Source organism: Anopheles gambiae, chromosome 3 (genome assembly GCF_943734735.2).
Source record: "Anopheles gambiae chromosome 3, idAnoGambNW_F1_1, whole genome shotgun sequence".
NCBI lineage: Eukaryota > Metazoa > Arthropoda > Insecta > Diptera > Culicidae > Anopheles > Anopheles gambiae.
This window is the reverse complement of record NC_064602.1, coordinates 52,292,716-52,304,362: the sequence shown is the minus strand read 5'-3', so window position 1 is coordinate 52,304,362 and position 11,647 is coordinate 52,292,716. Positions and strand designations below refer to the sequence as shown.

The window sequence follows — 11,647 nt, the reverse complement described above, 5'->3', positions numbered from 1 at the left end:
ACACTTTTCACACAGAAAACACGTTTCGCTTTTTTGGTTTTCAAGTGGCAATTGAACTGGTTTATTTCTACGATTTGACATAACAACTGTCATCGGGTTGCATCACTTCGCTTCACTCTCAACTGTCAGAGGTTGACGTTTGGGTACCTAATTTATAAATTTATACTGCTCGGCCATCCTGACATTTTATTGGCCTCAATTAACTTTCGCCTAAGTCGGAAGCAGAATCTGCTTCTTGCAAGATCCGCTTTCTCAATTTGTCAGCCTCTAGTACACCGTCGTACGGAATTTGAGTGTGCTGTATACCGTCAATGTCCCTTACTACATATCTATCGTTGGGCAACCGCTTATGAATTATGTAAGGTCCCTTGTACCTAGCTATCAGTTTCTTATTTACATTAGTGCTGTTGTCGACATTGCGGATGACTACAAGATCTCCTACTTGAAACTCAATTGCTGGGCGATGTTTTTTACTAAATTGTTCCTCATTGATTATTTGTGATTGAATAATGTTATCTGACACAGTTTGTCGTATGCTAACTAGATTTGCTTGTACCTGGGTCGACTTTTCATTGAAAAATTCTGTTAATTCATCAACTTGGGGACCACGTTGGTCCGTTCCAAACAGTAGCATTGAAGGGGTAAAACATGTTGAAGAAATTACTGTGTTGTTCAATGCAAATTCCAACGCACGAAGTTTAGTGCTCCAATCTGAGTGATCGTATGGGTCAGTCGTTTTGCTAAGCATGGGTCGTAATACTCGATTCACTCTTTCCACCTGGCCATTGGCTTGTGGTGATGATGTGGCCGTTAAAATATGGGTAACGCCACGACTCGACAAAAATTTGGTAAATTCGTTCGATGTAAAACATGTCCCTCTATTGCTAATGATTCATCTTGGCCGGCTATAGTATGAGAAGTACTGCTCTAGAGCACTACAGGCGATCTTGCTGATAGTTGATGTTGCTGCATAAAGCTTTGTAAATTTAGTAAATGCATGTATCACAACTAAAATATACTTTTTCTGTGATGCGATTGATGGTGGGCCCTTTACCATCTGATCAATATCAATATCAATAGTGATCAATATGTACAGTGTCGAAAGGAAGTTGAACTTTTGGTGTGCTATAAAGATTTCGCTGGTCTTTACGTGCAGGTGCAGAATAGATTAAACATTTCAAACAGTTTCGTACAAAAATTTCAACGCGTGCCTTTATTGTAGGGAACCAATATTGTCTACTAATTGAAGTACAACACTTGTCAACGCCTAAATGACCCATTTTTTCATGAATACTGCAAATGACGTTGTTGATCTTTTTTTTTTTTGGTACCAGTAATTGCAATTTATCCTGGGAAGATTGCCTGTACACTACATTATCTTTTATCAAATAACCATCAATTGAATTGGCTTATATTTTTTCCTTCAGCTCTCTTATGTATGAATCACGAGACTGAGCGATCTGTAACTGCAAGTCAATATCTTTGTCATCGACTACTATCGCTACCTGTTTACGACTTAGCGCGTCGACATGGCTCATCGAACTACCTGCTCTATGTGTTATTCAATAATCGTAGTTCTCCAAGAACAACGACCAGCGAGCAATTTTTGCCGAAGTGTTTCGATATTTTAGAGTCTCTACTAAGGAGTTACAATCGGTGACAATTTTCAATGGTATTCCATGAACATAGGCATGAAAACGTTTCAAAGCATAAATGATGGACAATGTTTCCAACTCATAACTATGCAATTTTGCCTCGCCTGAAGATACTGTTTTCGAAAAGTAGGCAACTCGATGAAGTTTTCCATCTTCTTGCCTCTGTAATAGAACTGAGCCAAAGCCTATCGCACAAGCATCACAGTGCAGTTCTGTTTCTCTTCAAGGATCGTATACAGATAATAAAGGTGCTTCAACCAATTTTTTCTTCAGAGTTTCAAAAACTGTAACACATTGATTATCGAAGACGAAGGTAACTTTGTCTTTCAACAAATTTGTTAAAGGTTTGGCCAGTATAGAAAAGGATGGGACAAAATGACGGAAAAAGGAAAATAACCCTAAGCACTGTTGCAATTGCTTCTTATTTTGTGGCTGTAGGTATTTAGTTATTGCTTTGATATGATGATCGCTGGGGCGTATACCAGCAGCATTTGCACGATAGCCTAGGTAGTCCAATTCTTCATGCGCAAACTTAAACTTATCCAAACGTAATTCCAATCCATTTTTCCGCAATGTATCTAAAACTTTTTTGATGATATCAAGATGTTCATAAAAACCAACTGATGCTATAATGATATCATCAATGTACACGACCAGCTTACCCTTTTCAATGCAATATGTTAACACATTGTTTAAAAACCTTTGAAATTCGGCCGGCGCGTTTTTCAGCCCGAATGGCATACGTAGGTATTCGTAATGCCCGTCAGGCGTGACAAAAGCTGTATATTTGATCGAATTTTCATCCATTTTAACCTGATGAAAACCACTTTTCAAATCAAGTAACGTAAAATAATTCTTGTTGCCGAAATGCTCGAGGCACGTTTCGCTCAGTGGCAAAGGATAGTTATAGATTTTGTTTAAAGGCCTGTAGTCTACACACTTTCGGATTTCTCCGTTCTTTTTTCTCACTAGCACAAGGAGCGATGCATAGGGTGAATTACTAGGGCGGATTATATTCTTTTCGAGTAAATTTTTAACAATCTCTCTCACTTGGTTCCGTTCGGCGTAAGACTACCGTCTCGGTTTGGAAAATATTGGAGTATCGTGCATTAAGCTAATTTTCTTACCATACTCCGGTGGAATGATTTTCTCTAAAGGAAACTTGCAGTAACATTCTTTAACAGTTCTAGCTACTAACGAGATTTGTTCATCAAGGAGATCTTTACTTATGTCAAATAAAGCATCGTTATCAGAGGAAGTATCAATAGCGCACAATTGTAAGAATGTATTGATTGTGCCCTCATCTTGAGGAGAGGTCAATAATTTAGTCGACAATTTTTTACCTACTTGTACATTGCCCCCTAGCTCTATTAGAATGCCTAGATCGCAAAGTTTCTCTGGCACGTGTGTTTTCAGGGGAGGTATTATGGAACTCAATTTATGGTTTAATAATGTGCTTTTATCATAAATTTTATGTTGCAATATAGCTAGAGTAACTTTTAATTTTGGCATAACATCTCTACCTATAATAATGGGCCGTGACATACAGTTTTTAGACAAAATAATAAATTCATGTTTTATTTCATTTTTCCGATACTTGATTCGGCAATTAATTCGTCCCAGCGACAGTAACGCACTATTTCCTAAACCGCAATATCCCGAATTTTCCAGTTTTTGGAAGAGGCTTATGGACACCAAATTTTCATTTATAAATCTTCTGGGGCTCCCTGAATCGAAAAGAGAAAACACACGTGGAAGAAAATTATTCAACCCTCTTAATTCTACAAACGTCACACATACCTCTTGCATGGCTGGAATTTGTTGTAAATAGCCCGATTCCGTATCCATTGAATGCACCGCGGCGGCTGGTACGTTGTTACGGTTCGGACATTTGCGATGTGAATGTCCCGTCTTCGAAACACGATCCATGAAGGCGTTGGGGTCGTTGGCATTGGCTTTGATAATGCCCTTGTTGCAGACAATTGTAGCACTTCACCTGCTCGATGTTCATGGGTACGTCGCGAGTAGATCGTCTGTCCTTGGGTGCAGATGTTGACGGCTGGTGACGTGTCCGCATCTCTTCATATCTTTTCAGCAAGGGTAGGAGATCATCCATCTGACGAGCAGCATAACGGATAACGGCGGTGTTGACCGGATCATTTATACCTTCGATTAAGATGTCAACAAGCTCACCCTCCGGAATTTTCGCCTTCCTGGCAATATTCTTCATGTCAATGAAGTATGTTATGGTCGATTCGGAGGCAGAAAGGCGGCGACTGCGTAGCTCGTGATAAACACTTTCAACGGAATATGTTTGTTGAAATCTTTCGATGAGTGTTTGCTTCAGAGCATTATATTCGAATAAACCTGAAGCTCGAGCTAGTACTTGAGCTGTCCCGGAAAGCAGTCGAAGCGTTATTACCAGTTTTTGCATTAAGTCGATGCTGAACAATTGAAAGACTCTTTCTAATTCCTAGAACCACATCGAGATGTCGACGCCATCTTGTCCGCTAAACGACGGAACCAAGCTTTCAATTGTCGTAAGGTTGGGAAGGTTTTTCTCAGCATTACTCTGCAGCTTCATCTCCGAAACTTCCTTTTGCAAGGTCAGCAGTTTCTTCTCCACCTCCAGCTGATCAATTTTCTTCTGAACGGCACAGCTATTACCGACACATTCTTCAGCAGTGTCCAACAGTGTGCCTTCCATTTTGTTTTCCTTTGCTTGCACCGGCATCACGGCGTCATACAGACTCCGGAATTGGTTAATTGTAGCGTTGGCAGGACAATCTACGCCAGCATCCGATAAAACACACACCATTTGGTCCTTTGTAGGCATTTTCGTGAGTAAATCCCACTTCTGAGGTTGTAAACGTAGCTAAATCTCACTTCACACTTTTCACACAGAAAACACGTTTGGCTTTTTTGGTTTTCAAGGGGCAATTTCTACGGTTTATTTCTTCAATGGTTTATTTCTACGATTTGACATAACAACTATCATCGGGTTGCATCACTTCGCTTCACTCTCAACTGTCAGAGGTTGACGTTTGGGTACCTAATTTATAAATTTCTACAGAAGCATTATTTTTTTCAATTTTCACATTAATTCCTCATTATCTACGAGCCGCATGGACAATTTACGTGAGATTAGAACTCACATGATTTTAAATTTCGTGCATAAACAAATCATCAAATCTTTTGTAGAAATCTAGAATTCGAATTTGTTTATACCTCACACATACACCTATTTCTTATGTATATCTTGTTTGTGCGATCACACCAAGGTTTAAGTATCTCAGGCAATACTGTCAAATAGAGATGTCATTCGTGATTGAACGCTAGAACCAAGGTGTTATAAATGACAAGGTGAAGTTGTTCAGAGCAAAATGACATTTTTCGACTTGACATTTCTCTTCCGGGGGCTCCGGTATAAAAATCGGGGAGGGCTGGTGCGGGGTATTGAAATTTGTATGCAGAGAGTGACAGATGTCCCCCACAATGTCGCCCAGCAAAAGCGATAAAAATCAACCTTCTAAATACATTATCCTTGGCTAGAACTGAAAACACGCAACTCTTCAGCCTTCAGTTAATTCCAAGGTTATTAGACTCTATACAGGTTACGACAGAGCGATTGAGAGGGTCACCATTTTGTAAACCTTGTTTACAATTTGTCTGTCAAAATCGATGCCGGTCAGCTGATGCTGGGAATAAACAACATAAATAAGATTGCAGAAGCTGAAACTAACGCTTCATGTTTTCTTCATCCTATCACGTTCCATCGTTAATAGAATACGACTTCCTTGTTGACCTGTTCAATGCTGAGTAAGTTCTGCTGATTTGCCAAGGATATCATCGCATTGTTTACCCAGTTCCGTTTGTTCTCCAGGTTTGAAATTGCAGTTACAGCTTCTGGGGACGAGGATTTATGCCATCTAGCAGCAGCATTGATAAAAAGGGTTAGAAATTATGCAGTCCTGAACGCGACCCTACTGCGATGTGTGGGAAGCGGCGAGGCTCCATGCCGATTCGCCACAATCATCGGGTTCAGGGTGATCGTCTATGCTGCTCCTGTTTCAGTTCCGTATCATAGCAAACGAATGTTCGTGCTGTTGTCTTGTTCCAGTGGTAGATAATTCATGCCAACTCGGGTGCAGCTTAATTTAAGTGCTAGAGCGAAAAGACGAGAGATAAATGTCGTCCCGGTAGTGTTAAACAACGGCGGGGGTCCATTTCATTTGTGCTCGAGTCAAGTACAATACAGAGCGAATATGATGTTTGAAGCATTTGTGGTGGGTACATACGTGACATACATAGGTAGGGGGATCATAGCTTACAAATTCCCACATTTGTGTGAGGCGAGTGCATTGCACGGCAGAAAAGAGAGTGTGTAAAAAGGTTGATCAAGTAGGTGCTCTCGGTAGGGGTGCACGGTGCTGCTGGTGTACGGCCCGTACAGTATGAGTATCAAAATGTTTTGTACATAGTGTTTATTTATATAATATTTTGTGATTGCGTAAATTGTTGTGACGAAAGTTATGAAAATAACATATTGTCAATGTTATAGAGGAAAATCGTATTTGATAAATGCTACCAAAAAACACAAATATATTTGAAGTTTTTTTTCCTAATTATTATTGTTACAACGGGCTTGTTAAACATTAACTCACTTTTACCTTCTCCTACTCCTTGGTCAGCGATTCGACAACTCACGCACGTTCTTCCATACACACACTAGTGAAAGTCGGGGCAAATGGAACTCACCGGGTCGGAGCAATCCGAAGCATCCCGTAGCCGTGCGGGTCAACCCGAAACGTACAAATAGATGTAGTATGTGCAACGATTTCGGTAGATACGAATCCTAAAGCATAAGCGATTCCGGCCCATTGGTGCAGCGAGTACGGGTCGGGTATTAAACCTACTTTGAGCTGACCCAAACTCGCTGCACCAGTGGATCGGAGTCGTTTATGCTTTCTTACAACTACTTATCATTCGAGTCAACTTGAAGTCCTAACGGTAGTAGGTCCCCGAGGTAGGGTCGGATTTGTTTCCGACTCCGATCTAGCACACCCGCTCCACTTGTGGGTCGGAATCATTGATGATACATGATTTGCGTTACCCTATTGCCTCAAAACAATTTACTGTAGCTTAGTCTAACCTGCTTTAGAATACGCGAGCATTGTTTGGCACCCAGTTAGTCTGGTATGAACTGACAGGGTTGAAAGCGTTTAACCGTTAGGCGGCTCTTGGGGCAATCGGGTGCTACTCTTCTCCCGTATGAAATTCGGTGTCGTATGTTTGGTTTAATGATCCCCACGATCGTCGATATGCTTCTCAAGTTTTGATTATTAGTGGTTTGCTTCGATATGAGATTGACTGTCTTTCATTGTTCATTAATGAGCTGAGATAGTAGATAACGTATGATCACGTGCATCCAGTCTGCGCGTCAGAACTGATTATGCAACCAGATCACACACTGGAGTCGGGCTATGCTATGGGCTATGGAGTTGGTTATGTGTGTGCTGGACCCATCACGCGGCACTGTTGGATCCACAGGGATACGCCAATACATGTGTTGACCAGCTAACGGTTTATCTCTATATGACGGTATATATGAGCAGCTTCTCCCTCTGCTGATGCTGCAGTTACATCCGGGCGGTAAAAGAATTCGTTCCCTAGAATGGAGTAACATTCAACGGCTCATTCGTTCATTAGTGCAAATATACTCATCTAGCCGTAGCAACATGCCATCTCGGTCATCAGGACATTATGTTGCAGTCAGGTGGAGTCTGAAGGGAGATAAACCTCATCCCAACGGATACTGTCCAACAGCCAGGCATGGTATGATTCCTCACCTATAATGAACAGTGATTGCTTTGGGAAGAAACGGCACTTTGCTCCCCTCCCTCTTCATAGCTACTGAACTGTTGTTGGACGGAAAGGAAACTCGTAAGATTAAACTGTGTCTGCACTGCACATCCACTTGAGAAATCTATGAGAAGATAGTTTGTAAAAAATGAAAATTATTTTTATATTCATTTCATTAAAATATGAATCAAATTACCGCACAAGTTCCAGCAACTGCATACATTTCCCTCCAACATATGCTTTCTAGCTGGGTACTTCACTCGCTTATTTATCTCCTTGTCCGTAATGCTGATAATGCTGAGAAGCGAATGATTTCACAGCAATCTTCTGCTTGCTTGATATAATCGTTTTACCTGACACAATGTTAAACTCCTACATGTTGGATCTTTTCACCACAACAAAAGCATATTTTACTAGATTCTCACTTACTCGATTTTTCTCTTGTCACAGCTGTTAATTCATCGCAATATTAATAATTATAAAGTTACAAAATAATAAAATAAATTATAATTTGCAAGATTCAACACCAAACACCATACCATTGCACGATTGCAATCCAGACAAATTGTAAACAAACCAGTCCAATTGTAAACAAACCATTCCAATTTGTCTGTCAAAATTTTCATTCATTTTTTTATTGGAAATCGGCCAAAACGGGCTTTTTTCGTAACCTGTATAGAGTCTAATAACCTTGGTTAATTCTTCCGAAATTAATAGAGATTACAATTCAGAAGTGGGATACAGCGTTTGCGCCGAAAATGCTTACAAAAGAGGAACTTCTCTGTGCTTTGCAAGTTGCTAACATCGAAGTGCCTCCAAAAGCAACTTTACCACAACTACGCATGTTGTACGAGCAAAGTGTACCGAAAACCAAAATGGAGGAACAATCAACACAGAATTTCATTCTTCCAAGTGTGTGTGCAGATAAAGACGATGTGACGAACAATGGAAACCACGTTGCAGCAGCCGCCATCTTGATGAAAGACAAAGCTGCTCCCACATCTTCGACGCAAGGTGCTTCATTCGACGCAAATTCTCATCATTTGGAATTAATGGCGCTACGAGCAAACATTATGGAAATGGAACAGCGGCAGACGTTTACGGATGGTCGATTGGTTCATCCCGAGGAGTTGAAACATTTGATACCGGAATTTTCTGACGGCCTCGGTATTAATAAGTGGATCAATACGATTCGCTACAATAGTGAATTATATGGATGGCAGGATCGCACGATGCTTTTATATGTAGGCAGTCGGTTGACTGGAGCAGCAAGCGAATGGTACAATGGCTTCCGTAACACTTTGAAGACATTCGACGAATTCGCTGACACAATTAAAAAGGCTTTTCCTGATCGCTGTAACGAAGCCGTAATTCATAGCCAATTAGCGTCTACAAGAAAACTTCTGAGTCGTACACAAGCTATGTATACCGAGTAAATGCGCTGAGAATGTCAGGCAACGTGAGTGAGGAGGCTATCATAACTTATGCCATCAGAGGACTTTCTCGTGACCCTCTCTATGATAGCCTTGTAACCAAGGACTACCGCGATATTTACGACCTGATTGACAACATTAAGCGATATGAATCCCATCTTCTGTTGCGCAAAAACCCAGAACGCCGCAGCCCATCTCACATCAACACCATTTCCCTGAGACCGATTCCACCAAGACAAACGACGACAGAACCTCTTCGATTTTATAACTGCTGATTTTATAACACAACCTCGCCGAGCTCCGGGTTCCTGTTTCCGATGTGGCAGCACATCACATGTCATTCGCAACTGTCCTGTCCCAGATAGACGTCAACCAATGGTTGCTGCGGTTCAAGGCAACGACAATGAAACATCACATCTAGATTCTGGGGAAAATGAAAACTTCGTTCAACTTGAGGTCTATCAGGAGGTAAGTGTAGCTTTTAAGAGAAACAATGTTTGGAGCCCAGGTTTAATTATAACATCTCTTTTTGGTTCCGGTAGTTCTAAAAGCTTCATAAATTAAGCCATTGTTCCGGTTACAAAACTAAGCACTCCTCAGCCAAGTGGATTTCGAGGAATAGGAAATGTGAATTTACAAACTCTTGGAACAGTACAGTTAAAAATTAGTTTTCGTAATGAAACATTCATTCACAATTTCTATATTTTACCAAAAAGCTATATGTCCATGATAGTAGGGAGAGATTTGTTATCAGAATTTAACATCACACTCGCTCGATTCCGTAAACATTACAGCAAACTTATGCTGATGAATTTAAATAAAGATAAAATCCTGAACTTAAAAAAACCGGGTTTTTATCATAAGCTCCAAACGTTGGGTCTTTTACGTAGTTCGATCGAGGCTCCCTTACCAGAGGTATACTAAGATTCGAAATTGTCCAATTCCAATATTTCTTCAAAATTCATTTCTATATCAGACAAATCTGAACATAAACAACAGTATGACACAACTTTTTCTGAAATGTGTTCTATAAATATTAGCGATGAGGTTAGCACTATAAATATTGGAGAACATCTTTCTAAAGAACAAGGCATTGCTTTAAGATCAATAGTGTCCAATAATTACATTAATTTTTTAAATAAACATATAATACCATTTGCTCATAAAATGCGAATTAGCTTAACTCATGATACTCCTATTTTCACAAAGCCTAGACGATTTTCTTTCGATGAGAGGAATAAAGTAAAAGTCATTGTGAAGGATTTATTAGAGAAAAATATAATAAGACCCAGTAACTCTCCTTATGCTTCCGCACTGGTACTTGTTAGGAAAAAAATGGCGAAATTCGTAAGTGTGTCGACTACCGGCCTCTTAATAAAGTAACAACCCACGACAACTACCCGCTTCCACTCATAGAGACGTGCCTAGAACACTTGGGAAATAAAAAATTCTTTACGTTACTAGACCTAAAGAGTGGTTTTCATCAAGTGGCAATGGACGAGGATTCAATTAAATTCACAGCGTTTGTTACTCCAGATGGCCAGTACGAGTACATGCGTATGCCCTTCGGTTTAAAAAATGCGCCAGCTGAATTTCAGCGTTTCATTAATACAATTTTGCGGAAATTCATTGAGAATGAAAAGCTGGATGTATATATTGACGACAATCTCATAGCTTCTCAAGACTTTAATGAACATCTTGAAATAGTTAGTGAAGTTTTGCATACTCTACGAAATAATGGGTTGGAGCTACGGCTTGATAAATGTAAGTTTGCTTACGATGAATTGGATTACTTAGGGTGCAAAGCCAATCATTCAGGTATATGTCCTAGCGATAAAAATTATCAAAAACTATCCTGTTCCTCAGAACACAAAACAGGTACAACAATGTTTAGGTCTTTTTTCGTTTTTCCGGAGGTTTGTTCCACATTTCTCTAGCATTGCATCATCCATTTATTTTTGATGATGAGTGCAACAAAGCATTTGAAACACTCCGAGATAAATTGATAGTAGCTCCGGTGCTTGCCATATACGACCCTAAACGCGAAACTGAGCTTCACTGTGACGCAAGTTCGATAGCTTTTGATTCTGTGCTTTTACAAAAACAGGATGATGGTAGATATCACCCTATTTCGTATTTTTCCAAAACTACCTCGGCTGATGAAGCTAAATTGCACAGCACCGAGCTTGAAACATTGGCCGTTATATATGCACTCAAACGTTTTCATGCCTATGTACACGGCATTCCAATAAAGATAGTGACTGATTGTAATTATCTGGTAGAAACGCTTAAAAATAGAAATTCGTGCGCAAAGATAGCACGTTGGTCACTTTTCCTGGAGAATTATAATTACATTATTTAACATCGCCCTGGATTAGCAATGAGTCATGTAGACGCATTAAGCCAACTGGAACATTTGGCTGCCTTCGATGATGTTGATATTGACTTTCAAATACGTGTAGCTCAGGCTAGGGATCCGCTTATCCAAACTCTGAAAAAAGAGTTAGAGACGACAGATGTCGAAGGTTACCAATTACAAGACGGTATTGTATTCAAACGATCACCTTTGTAATAGGCTAAAATTGTACGTGCCAACAGAAATGGTTAATAATCTGATACGATCAATACACGAACAAATTGGTTATTTGGGTGTCGAAAAATGCTGCAACCAAATAGATCAGAATTATTGGTTTCCTA

The 11,647-nt window shown here is 40.0% G+C and overlaps 1 long non-coding RNA gene across 1 annotated transcript; it reads left to right on the top strand.

Moving 5' to 3' along the window:
- The first annotated feature begins 5,002 nt into the window (after positions 1-5,002).
- LOC4397748 (uncharacterized) lies at positions 5,003-6,280 on the top strand. Its single transcript, XR_009765906.1, has 2 exons — positions 5,003-5,474; positions 5,539-6,280. It is a non-coding gene; the product is annotated as an uncharacterized LOC4397748 (long non-coding RNA).
- The last annotated feature ends 5,367 nt before the right edge of the window (positions 6,281-11,647 follow it).